The 13441-nt window shown below is 45.5% G+C and overlaps 1 protein-coding gene and 1 long non-coding RNA gene across 4 annotated transcripts in view; both read left to right on the top strand.

Annotated features, from left to right (window-relative positions):
* The window catches only part of LOC308477925, a 35184-nt gene extending 31342 nt beyond the window's left edge, over positions 1 to 3842 (top strand). Inside the window, exon 3 of the long non-coding RNA XR_013986756.1 lies at positions 3681 to 3842. This is a non-coding gene — a long non-coding RNA (uncharacterized lncRNA). The remainder of the gene's footprint in view (positions 1 to 3680) is intronic.
* Positions 3843 to 6312: 2470 nt separating this feature from the next.
* Positions 6313 to 13441, top strand: part of ST6GAL1 (ST6 beta-galactoside alpha-2,6-sialyltransferase 1) — a 71734-nt gene continuing 64605 nt past the window's right edge. Inside the window, exon 1 of one of the 3 annotated variants that reach the window (XM_081006958.1) lies at positions 6313 to 6437. The gene's annotated coding sequence lies outside the window, so the exon portion shown is untranslated. Of the gene's footprint in view, positions 6438 to 6627; positions 6834 to 7424; positions 7630 to 13441 lie in introns of those variants that run through there. The other 2 variants (XM_081006955.1, XM_081006957.1) reach the window with 2 other exon arrangements.

Below are 13441 nucleotides of genomic sequence, written 5' to 3'. Positions count from 1 at the left end.
AACGGTCAGGGGTCCCTTTACCTTTACTTACCAGATATCTACTTCCCTTTGAGCTAATTTGTAAAGCTCAGTAATGTGGATAGATTCAGTACAGTGGTACCTCGCAAGACGAATGCCTCGCAAGACGAAAAACGCGCAAGACGAAAGAGTTTTTCATTTTTTGAGTTGCTTCGCAAGACGAATTTCCCTATGGGCTTGCTTTGCAAGACGAAAAACGAAAACGTCTTGCAAGTTTGTTTCCTTTTTCTTAAAACCGTTAATACCCTATGGGAAACCGTGCTTCGCAAGACGAAAAATTCGCAAGACGAAAAAACTCGCAGAACGAATTAATTTTGGTGTATTGGTGAATCATATGTTGAAGCTCGCAGTAGGCTATCTAGTATAGTCATACCTTGGGTTGAAGTAGCTTCAGGTTGAGTGTTTTCGGGTTGCACTCCGCGGCAACCCAGAAGTAACGGAACGCATTACGGTTTCGCCGCTCGCGCATGTGCACACGCTCAAAATGACATCATGTGCATGTGTGGAAGCGGCGAATCACGACCCACGCAGACGCGGGTTGCTTCAGGATGTGAACAGGGCTCCAGAACGGATCCCGTTCGCATCCAGAGGTACCACTGTAATCCAAAACTCTCCTTGATGCAGAGTGAGGGTGTCTTCAACAGATGACTTCCCAGCCCTTGTTGCAGACTCCGTGATGGACAATCTTCCACTCTCCTTAAGTAATTGCCTCAGTTGTTACCTCTGAAACATTTCTCTTTATGTTAGACTACAATCTACCCTCCTGTAAATTATCGCTAAATGTACCCACTTCTTCCAACCTTACCTCATAGAATGTCTTTTCTTCATCTCTTGCAGATTATGTTTCTGAGGTGCTTTGAATGTAAAGGGTCAATAAAAGCTTTCTGGGAAATGATATATAATTAATGGGAAAAATTATTTAAAATAACTTTTGTAAAGAAACCAGAAGCCTTTTTTATTAGGAATTATAGGTACCGATATGCCAAAGGAGCAGAAAAGACTTTTTATGTATGCGACAACAGCTGCACGGATGCTACTAGCCCAGAGATGGAAAGAAGAAAGAGTCCCTACCAGAGAGGAATGGCAAACCAAGCTGTTGGACTATGCTAAAATGGCAAAACTGACTGGAAAGCTCAGAAACAAATAAGAGGAAAGAATGGGAAAAAATTATAATTTATTTAGGAGAACACTATAAGCAGAAGAAAACATTAACAGGATTTTAATATCCCTTGTAATGTAACAAACACTTTGGACAATATGGACAGATGCAAAATATAGATTATTAAATAATATGCAGTTGAAAATGTTAACAATAAGACCCATGGTGAGAAGTTTCAAGTTTCAGAGAAATCTCTATATACAGCTGTGCATTTGGTATTGTTATAAATTTACATTTGTAAAACCAAATGAAAACAATTTTTTAAAAAAAGAATGTAAAAGATTAAAGGCTAATTTCTGGGCACTTCCAGGCAGAGAAAAGACTCCTGCCTGAAGGCCTGGTGTGCTGGTCCTGAGGGTTAACCGTGCGGTGAGGTCCGAGTCCAGTCTGAGGTCGAGGGTGCGGTATGGAGGCTGTCCATCAAAGCTGAAGGCAGGGAGTCGGGTGAGGTCAGGAACTCTGGCGGAAGAGCAGGACAGGATGCAGGCAGGAACAGGCTACCAACAATGTTGCTCTCGCAACCGGGGACTGGGGCTGGCTGGCTTTTATCTGCCCCGAGGCATAGGGTGGCCCCGGTCCACAGGTGACTCGCCTCTCCTGGCCTGAAGGCAAGCACTCCTCCTGCAAGAACTTAGTTCCCGCCACCTTTCTGCCCTGAGCCTCTGCAGCTCAGGAGAGGCTGGAGGGTTACCAGACCCAGAGGCAACCTCAGCTTCCCCTGACGGGGCTGAGAGTGGAGCACCTGCAGGCAATGGGTCCTCCATCACCTCAGGAGCCAGAGCAGACTCAGCTCGTGCCTGCACCTGAGGATCCAGCACAGGTGAGGACCCTTCAGGCTCAAGCCCCAGCCCCGGCTCAGCTGGTTCTGGAGGCAGGGACTCCTGTGCAGGCTGGGATTCCTCAGGTTCAGCCTCCGAGTCCGAATCCCAGGCCATCACACCTGGAGAGCCATTGCCAGTCAATGTAGACAGGGGTGAACAGAATGTAGATCAGGATCACTTTTAGATCTCTGGGTGAATTGCAATCAATCGGCAAGGGCTCTCAATGTTTTTAACAATACCCACAGCAAAATGACGTGTTCCACCTAGATGAGGCTACTGAAATGAAGTAAAATATTCCGAAGTTGACTTTTGTGCAAAAGGCTTGAAAGCTCAATTCAGTTCTGGTACTGGAAATAAATTACTAGACTCAAAATATGTTCAGAGGAGCCCTGTTTTTTCGTTCTTAAAATATGTCTTTTGCTCCTGACTCGGATCAGTAGATCTAGTGAAAAACAAGGTAGTTTCAGCAAGCCTGAAGTTTGCCAACCCCAGCGCATTACGTTGAGCTGGATGGACAAATTGTCTGAATCAGCATAAGAGAATTTCCCATGCTGACTCGTAGGCTAGAAATAATCACTGCAAACTCACCACAGATAACATATGTTTGTGTCTGGGTCTAAAAACTTGCCCAAATATCCTGTAAGGACAATATGACTGCTTTGTTTGGCTGACTTGAGAGTTTTTTTTAATGAGAGGGTGGGTTTCCTTTTAGTTCAGCTACCTTTGAACTTTGCTTCCATCCCCTTTGTTCGGATACATACTTTGCTCAGCAACAGGAAAAGTCAAGCGAAAACAGAATGCAGCAGCTGAGAACCTGAGTTGGACAGTAATGAAAATATGTGTATTTGAAATTCATATTCCAAGTACAATTTAAATTGTACTATGAATCTGAAATAAAGCTAAAAATGTTCCTAGTAGAGTTTTTTTTTCCCTTTTGCTCACTGAAAGTTTGATGAGCAAACTCATTCTTGCAAACTGCAGTCTTGAGAAAAAAGTTGAATAGAGCACACTGATGAATAAATTAACTCTTGAGCACAGCATCTCTAAATTGCCTTAGATAACAGGAAGGCAACTACAGTACATGATATGACTATAGTTCCCATTCTTATTCGGATCAACTGAATGCAAAGCAGGCATCACAAATCAACTGAAGTAGTATATTCATAAGGTACAGAGAAAACCCATGCGCCATAACCATTTTCTAAACTATTTGCTGCAATAGTTATTTTAATAAGTTTTGATGAGATCTTCAGTTTGGGGAATTGACTGTACAAAGGTCTTCAGTATACTGTGTCCCTAAACTCCAAATGACTACTTGAAAAGCTAAAGTGTGTTTATTTTCTATATGAAATTTAGTTCAAGCAGGTATTTTGTATAACGTGATTAAACTTATATGTGTATTTTAATTACTCAAATTACTTTCTCGTGCTTTTATATACCCTATAGTCATATCATGTAGTGTAGTTGCCTTTCTGTTATTTAAGGCAACCTTGAGCACATGCCAGTCCATTATGATACTTTCAGTTAGGATACTGTCTTACTTTTCCCCTAAAGTAATGTAACTGGACAGCTAGCTTTCTATGCTGGGAAACAACTTTTACTTGGCAGAAGTTTACATTTGCCTAGGATGTTCTCTTCTCATCAGTACAGGCCTTCTTTTAAGAACCAATCTTTTCTTTCAGAGCGGATGGCCTCTTTGAGAACCATGGACAAACCTCTCCTATTTCAAAATACTGAACACCAGCTCTATAGTTTTATGTGGTCAAACATCTCCAGCTGGGCAGAGCAATCTTATATTCCAATACACCATGGAATGAGACACATCTTCCACTATACCGGTGCAATATCCATCTGCTTAGGTGATGTTATCCCATTAAAATAATTTTGCACTCTAAAATTATTTTAATTAGTTTCTTCCTTGTATTATGTGTTTATTTATTGTTGTCAAAAGAAAACTCCTAAATGACAACAGCGTGGGCAGTTAAGACACAGCTTGAAGAAATCTCTCTTTTTTCCTAAACAACAACCCTGCTTTGGGGTATAGAACAGCACACAAAAACCAAAACTCAGGGCACGCAAGCCAATGCAAGTTTTCTGAGAGACTGGGCCTTGCACAATGTGTTGTTTTGTTCCCCTGCTGGTGTTTGCAAGCAAGCAGTGCCCCCTTCTCCTCCTGACTTTCCCTGGAGTATTGTGCACTAGTCACAACATTGGCCTCTTCTGGGGAATACTAGGCTAGATGAGGAAAGAAAGAAGCAAGAAGAGGAGGTGGGGAGGAGCAAAGGGCCTGGTGGGGGAAAAAGGATACAGCTACATGTTCTAACACACTGTGCCCTAACTGGTAATGAATATGCCTGAGGCAAACTTCCAACTCTTTGTTTCCTCCTCAGGGCACCATAATAATTCAAAATGACCATCCTTCTTTGGAGGTCTTTAAGCAGAGGTTTGACACCCATATGTCAGGAGTGCTCTGATGGTGTTTCCTGCTTGGCAGGGGGTTGGACTCGATGGCCCTTGTGGTCTCTTCCAACTCTATGATTCTACCTTCTTGGAAACATGTGTCTATATCAATAAACTTTTTTCTTAAAGACAGAACAGAATTAGCCCTGGGTTGACCAGAGGAGAACAATTGTTAGAATCGGGGGGGGGGGGGGGAATGTCAAGCAAGCTTTATGTTATGTACTTTTAAGAGTACCTTTGTAGCTTTCCTATTCAAATAGTGCTCCTGCCCTTCTTGAGTCAAGCTCAGAAGCTGCACAGTAACCCCTCCTCCCCCAAACCTTCTGCAGGGTACAGAGAGAAATAACCTCTGATTTTCTCTACCTCCATCAGTCACATTCAATGGCTGGTTATTCTTTCTTGTGTTAGGCTACAGGCAGAAAGCCAGCAAAGGGTCTGCTTTCAATCTGGTCTGCTGCCCTCTTTAAGCCTCCCAGCAGCACCAGATTTAGGGTGGTGTGGGCAGGTGCTTGAGTTGCTGCAACTATGACATAGCACACTTGAGAGCATGTGCAGAATGGAAAGGAGGGAGAGGATGCCAAATAAATATTTCAGGCGCCAAATTTTGTCCTTACTCAGGGCACCATAATACCAAAGTCTGCCCCTGCTCCCAGCAAGCACATACAGTGGTACCTCGGGTTACAGACACTTCAGGTTACAGACTCCGCTAACCCAGAAATAGTACCTCGGGTTAAGAACTTTGCTTCAGGATGAGAACAGAAATCGTGCTCTGGCGGCGCAGTGGCAGTGGGAGGCCCCATTAGCTAAAGTAGTACCTCAGGTTAAGAACAGTTTCAGGTTAAGAACGGACCTCCAGAATGAATTAAGTTCTTAACCAGAGGTACCACTGTATTACTTGGCTTTTTATCTATCCATTTTCATCTACCCTATTTTGCAGCCCTGTCCGACCGCCCCAGGGCAAGTGACCCTGTCCTAGTTGCACTAGTATGGACTATGAGAATGCTTGTGTGGTATTGCAGGAAATTGTGGATTTATGTATGCTCCTGAGTCCTGGCTTGTATGTGTAGTAGAGGATGGGTACTCTGTGGGAAACACCTGCATTAGGTTTGCTTCGAACTTCAACCTTCAGAGCAGACATTCCCACCCCCCTTTCTCCCTTCCCATCAGTGTTTCTATTCGAAAATGACAGGTGCTGGGGCCTAAGCCTGCCTGAAAAGCCTCGGACTTGAAAGCCCCATTCTAAACAAGTGCGTGCGTGTAGCTATGCCACGAAGGGAGTGCACTTTGTATGTGCTCAAAGGTGCTCTCTTTTCCCCCTTTGGGTAAACTGGCGCTGCAACTAAACGTTTGTTTTCTATGATCCATTGCGCCTCTCCGCCCACCCAGCTTCCTTTGGGGGGTCGCCGCATCTTGCAGACCATCTTACGGCCTCTCCTGACGGGAAATTTCAGACAAAGGCTGGGCTGCTGCCACAGTAGCCGCTTCCGCCAACAGCCTCGGCGGAGTGTGCGTGCGCCACGGTTTGGCGCGGCCAGGAGAGACAAGAGCTGCTTCTGCTGGATCCAGTCCGCGCTCCGATGCGCCAAAGGAGCCGGGTGGCCAATGCTCCCTCGCCTTCTCTCCAAGTCCTTCCCACGAGCCGGCCACCCATCCCCAGCAAGCGGCCACCCGCAACAGGGGCGCGCTTCCTCAGCCTCTCCCTCTCCGCTGCAGCCTTTGCGCCCCCTTCGGTAGGACGAGCCAGCGACGCCATCCATCCCCACGTGGGAACGGGCTCCGGAGGCTAGCGGGGTGAAAGCTTTGGGCAGGGAGGGCGTGGGAACCAAGGGCGGGAGGATGTGAGGCTGGGCGGCAGGGGCGAGGGGGGTCGTGGTCCCCACGCCCTCTCCTCCCAGGGGGCGCCGAGACGCGGCACAAAGCCTGCGCGCAACTGGGGCGCGGAGGGAGCTGCCGCGCAACGAGGCGCGTCGCGGATCCTGGTTTGTTCTCTCTCTTTTTTCTTCCCATTCATCCCCTCCCGTCTGCCTCGGACGAGGCTGTGCCCTCGGGGCTCGCTTGTTTTTGCATAATCCTGCCTCCCTCCCTCCCTCTCTCCCCCTCGCTGGGCTCGCGTTTGATTGATGCGATGGGGGTCACGCTTTCGTTCCTGCGGGCAGCAGCTCGTCGCTGGCGAGGCCAAGCCTTTGTGCAGAAGTGCGCGGCGGCCCAGCGTCCACGGCTGGGCGGGAGGCATTTAAATGCCGCGATTTCGGGGCGGTAACAAAGGCGGCAGCGGGAGGGAGAGAGACAGAGTGAGAGGCGCGCGTACGGCTGCTTTGGGCCGCGGCCAGCAGTAGCGGCGGTGGCGTCGGACGCGGCGCCAGGAGCGCTCCCAAGTGAGTAAAGGCAGCGACTCCGGTGGATCCGTCCTTGCACGCGCGCACTGCCCGGATACCCATCTGATTGGCGCTTGGGGGGAGCGGGCAGGGCGGAGGGCGCTCTCTCCGCGCGCAGCTTCGTAGGCGCGCACGGATGGATGGACTTCGCGGTGTGCCAGTCTGCTCTTCCCATCGCTCCTGCCGCGCCACTTCCAATTGCGAGACGAATTCGAATTCGTCTCCGGAGCTTTGACTTGCCCAATCCCATCTCCGCGCGGCTCCCATACTTTTGCACTGGGAAATCGCCAAGGTCCTGCCGTTTTCAGGATCCTGGCATTTCCCTTGAGCGACAGAGAAACCCTGCATGCATAACGTGTGGTAATGTTTTGTAATGTTTACTGCAAATAATAGATGGAGGATTTCCTTGGAGCGTTCTATCAACGCAAAACGATCAAGCAACTGGTGCCTCGGAATTGAATTTCCCCCCGTTTTTGATTAGGTTACTTTCTCCCAGTTGCCTCTAGCTTATTAAGATTTTGTTCTTGGGATGGGGAAACGGTAACGAGGTTGGTCGTGTTTTTGTTTCTGAAATGGTAATTAACTGGAGGACTCAGTTTCCAAACGTGGGCAATATAAATCTTGGATAGAAAACTTTGCAGAGGAAAACTTGAAAAGTTTTCCCAGTTTGCCAGTAGGTTGGGGTCTTGAGGTTGTTGCTGAAGGAGATTCAAGCAGGAGCAAGACTGAATGAACTTGGATCTCAGCGGTATCATGTAGAGATGACTTGGAGATGGAACAACTTCTAGTGCATCAGGTTTGGCCCCTCAGTCACTCCTCCTGCTTTTCATTTGCAGAATGCTGTTTTCATTTGTTCATCAGTTCTCTGTAGAAAAGAGCAGCCTGCTGAGATAATAATGTTAGCAATCAATACTGCTGGTTTTTTCCCTTGAAGATCCTTATATTCTCGCCATCTGTTGTGACATCTTGTGCTCCTCTTGAGTTTGCACTGTGCAACGTTTTGTCTGGAAATGCAATTAATGGTTTCTTTATTTTCTTATTAGCAGTGGGCACAATCCACTGAGAAGCGGCAACAGTTGTGCATCTCACAATCCATTTGAGTAGGGCTTGCACAGGAGAGCTGCCGGTTTGATTGCACCTTAAATATTTTATCAAGTATCTGTATATGTTTTCTCTGTGGCATTTGTTCCAGAATAGATAAAAGTTATATAATGGAGAGTGTGTTCATTTAACTTGCAGATTCCATGATAAAAGAACAACATGAGCAGATATTTTTCTGTCATGGGTTCTGCTCCAGATATTTTGTTTTCAAGTAGAAGCATTTGGCATCTCCTGTTGCTAGGCAGGGAAAAGTGTGAATTATAAAAATATGCTGAAACTTGAGGGAGACACATTTGGATTTTAATATGTTGCTGATATTATTTTTCAGTATGTTTAAGGCTGCTGTTCTGGACATAGTTTGGAGCAGATAATTTTACTTGACTTTAATAGGACTTGTATATGTGAAATTGTGCCTGGGATTTCTGCTTGAATTCAAAAGAAAGGCACTGTCATCTGTTCTTGAGTAAAACTTCAAAAGGCAAGGATTTTGCCCAGTATAAATCATAAATTTTCCCCAAAGTTGATCCTTCAATATTAATACAGAGGGCAGCAAGAGCAATAGAATAAGAGCAGTGAGAGCAATAGCTGGGGCATTTTTTTCTAGGAAAAAACGGTGCTGGAAATTCTTTTTAGGGACCTTTCTTTAGGGGAGCACCCAGCCAAAGTTGTTGAGCTTTTTTAGAGGGGAGCACAGTGCTCCCCCCTAAAAAATGTTTAGGGGTACTATCATTCTGTAGTTTAAATCAGGAAAAATAAATACAGTAAATGGACAAAAGTACAAAGATTCACAAAATGTTTAGGGGTGCTTCTATTTTTATGCCTCTGGAATGCTGTGCCATAACGCTAAAAAGGTGCCGGAACTCAGTTCCTGTAAATTCCGGCTGAAATTAAGCCCTGGCAATCTGAAATAGAGGGCAGTGGAAACCTCTTCCCATAAACCTCTAGAGAAGTGATGGGGGCGCAGTAGCTGTCCACTTGTCTATCAGATCCACATTTTGAGCACATATACCTGTGTAACGTCCCACTTGTCTTTGGGTACACAATTGAGCTCCATGCTGAGCCCTGTATACTAGTCAGCCCAGCAAACCCTTTGGATTGGAACAACTATTGACCAGCTGCAAACACCCCCTTTGGGGGAAGATGGTGGAAAGGGTCATGGTGGGACTGCTAAAAGCATTCTTGAAGGACACTGATTATATGGATCATTCTTTCTTGCAAGGGGATAAAGGAATAGAGATTAGGTTGTGCATCTCCTGATTCCCTCTTCCAAATTCCTACCTCCTTTGGGCAGAGCTCCCTTTCTGCTTCTAGGGACTCAGTCTCACAGGTCTTCTGGCTATGGTCTGCTGCTGGTCTTTTTCACTATTCACTCAGGAAGGATTCCTCCCCAAGGCCTGTTCTCACACCACTCCTACGTCTTCCCCTATAGCAGGGGTGTCAAACTCAAATTCATCGGGGGCTGCATCAGCAGTTTGGTCACCCTCAAAGGGCCGGTTGTATCTGTAGGACTTACAGTACAGGAGAGAAGGGTTCAGGCAGCCGTTGGATCTGTCACATCATGGGATGGCATGCGCTCAATATAAAAACAAGTGGAGGTTTCCTGAATGCATGTAAAGTGGAGGTTTCCTGTGTAGAACGGCCGGCGCCGCTAGGGGGCAGACGTTCTCTGGCTTGTAGGCTGCCACGCGTGCGCTGAAGAGGCAGCTTTTTTGTGTCAAAAAAAAAAAAAAGCGAGAATAAAAGGTGAAGGCTGGCACGGGCCATATGACGAGGTCTGGCGGGCCGGATTCGGCCCGCGGACCTTGTGTTTGACACCCGTGCCCTATAGCATTTGCCACAGAAAATTATTATCCGGTGCCACCTTGCTTGGAAATGTTACGTGAGGTTCACTCACCCAGTAGTTGGAACTGTCAAGGACAGGCCACCTGCTCTGTCACAGAATTCACCCTTGTAGCTTTCCCTCTTCCTTCTCTTTTTACAAACTACAGTCGTACCTCAGCTCCCGAACGCCTTGGGAGTCAAACGTTCCAGTTCCCAAACGATCAAAAACTGGAAGAGATTGTTCTGGTTTTTCAAATGTTCTTTTGGAAGCTGAATGTCTGACGGGGCTTCCTAAATGCTCCAGGAGTTTCCTGCAGCCAATCAGAAGCTGGGCTTTGGTTTCCGAACGTTTCGGAAGTCAAACAGACTTCCGGAACGGATTCCATTTGACTTCTGAGGTACGACTGTATGTAACTGGGACTGTTTGGTCTGGGCCAGTCATAATTTTATCTTAATGTGATCAGTAGAGCATGGATTCGAGCCCTATGTTGAGCAAAAGATTCCTGCATTGCAGGGGGTTGGACAAGGTGATCCTCACGATCCCTTCACACCCTAAATTTCTCTTTCTTTCTTTCTTTCTTTTTTATTAAAGATTTTCTTGATTTACAAAAGTGTGTGCAATGTCTCTCTCTCGTATTTTCCCCCTCATGTAACATTTTTACAAGTCAGTTTCATTTGTTGAGGCATTAGGAAGAAAAGGGGGAAAGATGGGTGGGGTTGGGTGGTGATGTTTCTGCTTTACTTACTACAGTGGTGCCTCGCAAGATGAAATTAATCCGTTCCGTGAGTCTCTTCGTCTTGCGTTTTTTTCGTCTTGCGAAGCACGGCTATTAGCGGCTTAGCAGCTTTAAGAAAAAGGAAACAAACTCGCAAGAACTCGCAAGACGTTTCGTCTTGCGAAGCAAGCCCATAGGGAAATTCGTCTTGCAGAACGACTCAAAAAACGGAAAACTCTTTCGTCTAGCGAGTTTTTCGTCTTGCGAGGCATTCGTCTTGCGGGGCACCACTGTATATGTAGGGTTTGGTGTCAGCATTGCTTGTGCAGGTTCTTTGCTGTTCACTTGTGTTCCTTTGGTGGCGAGAGAGGTTGGGGTTGGCCTAGGGTGTGGTTATTCATTTGTGGTTGGCTGTGGTGGTCTTATGAAAACAAAGACGTGTAAGTGGGGTGCGTGGCACACCCTAAATTTCTGTGATTGGTTTCGACTTCTTTACATCTGGGCAGCAGGCATGAAAAAATAACCAGATCCCCTCCCTTCCAGCCTCCCAAGGATACATTTTACAGCCAGCTTAAGTTAGGCCACAGGAGCAAAAATAATTCAAAAATAATGTTTCCTGTTATTAAATTCACACCATTCCTTTGAGCAGCCACAAAAACCTCAAGCTATTACATATCCTGTTTTACACACAACTGTGTAAAATATTTACTTCACTGTTGTCAGGAAAAGCTCCCAATATGTCACAATTATATGTTGAGCTTCCATGTCATCTTACACTGTAAAATACCGTTTTTTTCCTTTTATGAAAATGTTAAGCAAAACTGCCCCAGTTGCTCCCCTGCCAGGTAGTCCTGCATTTTTGCATTGTTACCAAGGTGTATGGTGCTTTCATCTAGTGCAAATGACATTGAAGTGGAAACTGAAAAAGAAAAATACTTTAAAGCTCATTTTGTAAGTATCCCAACAACATGTCAAACCTTGAAAATGAGGCTACAGACACTTGCTTTTGGGCACCTTAGCTCACTGCACATAGTACATAAAAAAAAAAAAATGTAGTGGCTAAGCTCAGCATTACACTCTCTTCAGCTCAGCTTGACAACTGCCCCGCTCTCTCTGCCTTGGGACCGATTACCAGGTATCACAGAGTCATTTCCTATGAGATAACTTTGTACTTGAGTTCAGAATGAACGAGTATAGTATTGGTTTATTTAGAAAGGATGCTATGGGCAGGTATCTTGTACATGGGAATTGGAACCAAAGTAAAAAATACCACATATATAGTTAACACACTTTTGACCGTCTTTCACAATAAGAGTGGAGGTTTTTTTTGCGCCTCTAAGTTTGCACTTTTTGGTTGAGTGTGGTCCTAAATTGCACCAGCAGCTATGAGTACAGAATCTTAGGTATTCGGTTTTCCAGACTGATTAATCCATAGTAAACCAAAGTGAAACTTCTGTGTGTTGTCACAATGGCTTTACACAGTGCTATTTTTCTAGAGAAAGTGGTGCTGGAACTCACCACAAATGCCTCCCTCGTTCTCTTAGAATGGCAATGGTGGTCACCTGAGAGATGCCAAAACTGAGTTTGAGTGAGTTCCGGCTGAAAAAAAAGCCCTAACTTTACACTTTAAATGTATGGTGCGTAGCTTTTTTTATTGCACCAAACTCCAGCCCTAGTTCATAGATCTAAGACATGAACTTCGAATAGTAGTCTGAATAGAAAGTTATATTTGGTGGAAGCCATTGTTGGCTTCATCCTGAAAATTCTTCTACTTAATTTTAAGAAAACAGCATTGTCAAGGCTTGATCGCACATCGTGATGTCTTCATTTTATATTTGCAGAAGTATAAAAAAAGTGGAAAAGTGAAATCTTTAGCAGTAATTGTCTCCCCGCAACCCCTATCAAATCCCCCGGGTTAGAAATCCTGCTTTTCATTTCTGCTGGGCTATCACATTTTCACTCCTGTCGGTTAATTCACGTGGCACTTCTTTGCTGCTGCTGCTGCTGTTGTTATTATCTGATTCTAAATACTAATACCAACAGAAAATGGATCCACTATCAATATTGGCTCTGTTTTACATTCCTTTCAGAGAAGCTAAAATGAAGGTGATTGCTTCTATTGCTGTTTTATTTTCCTATAGCATCCTTAATCAATAGTTATGTCCTATAATGCCAACAGAGTTCTGACAGTAGGACTTCAGTGCGTTGAAGATTCCCACTTTTCAGGACTAGATGACTCTTGTGGTCCTGGCCAACTCTACAATTTTATGCAAACTGTCAAGGAAGAACTATGCCATACTGTACAGACTGAAACATCAGTAAAATGACCAACCCCAGCACTGTATAAAATAGATTGTGTTGTTATATAGTTCCTTCTTAATGCCTTATTCAGCTGCAGCTGGGACCTGGTGCAGGCAGGCCAGGATCAGAAAGGCAATAGATGGGGTCAGAAATGGGCTGCAGGTAGAGTGGCCAGGTGTAAAACAGGGCTTGGCTCCAGCAGCTTTAACACCTGTGCTGAAGAGGGAATTTCAGCAGATGCAGCTTGTCTGAGCTCCCCCTCCCCACACACCCTTGCATTGCATTGTTTTGTGGTGTTCTTCCAAATTATGGGAGGAGCTTCCACAAGTTCCCTGTTGCAGAAATTTATGGTTGCATGTGGATGGCTGTGGGACTGGCAGCATGATAGCAGGGTCACTCCTGCCCTCATGCAGTGTGGATTGCATGAAGAGGAGTAGAATGGCTTTGTCTGTGGTAAACACAAGGCATAGCATGTCTAGTGTTTGGTGTTTTGCTCCTTCCTGTGGTAAAAGTTTGGGCTTCTGTGCTCCTATCCAACCTGTTTACCTCATTTTCATTAGTGAAGAAACCCAAATGAGGAAGTTTCCTTGCACGCTGCGGAAACTGGCGGTCTGCGAGCTAATTTGGTTTCTGTGACTGCAGAGGCACCTTCTGATGAGCTTAATTCTG

The sequence above is a fragment of the Podarcis pityusensis genome (assembly GCF_964106645.2).
Source record: "Podarcis pityusensis genome assembly, chromosome: 5".
NCBI classification, from domain to species: domain Eukaryota; kingdom Metazoa; phylum Chordata; class Lepidosauria; order Squamata; family Lacertidae; genus Podarcis; species Podarcis pityusensis.
The sequence above is the reverse complement of the archived record's forward strand: the minus strand, read 5'-3'. Positions and strand labels throughout refer to the sequence as shown.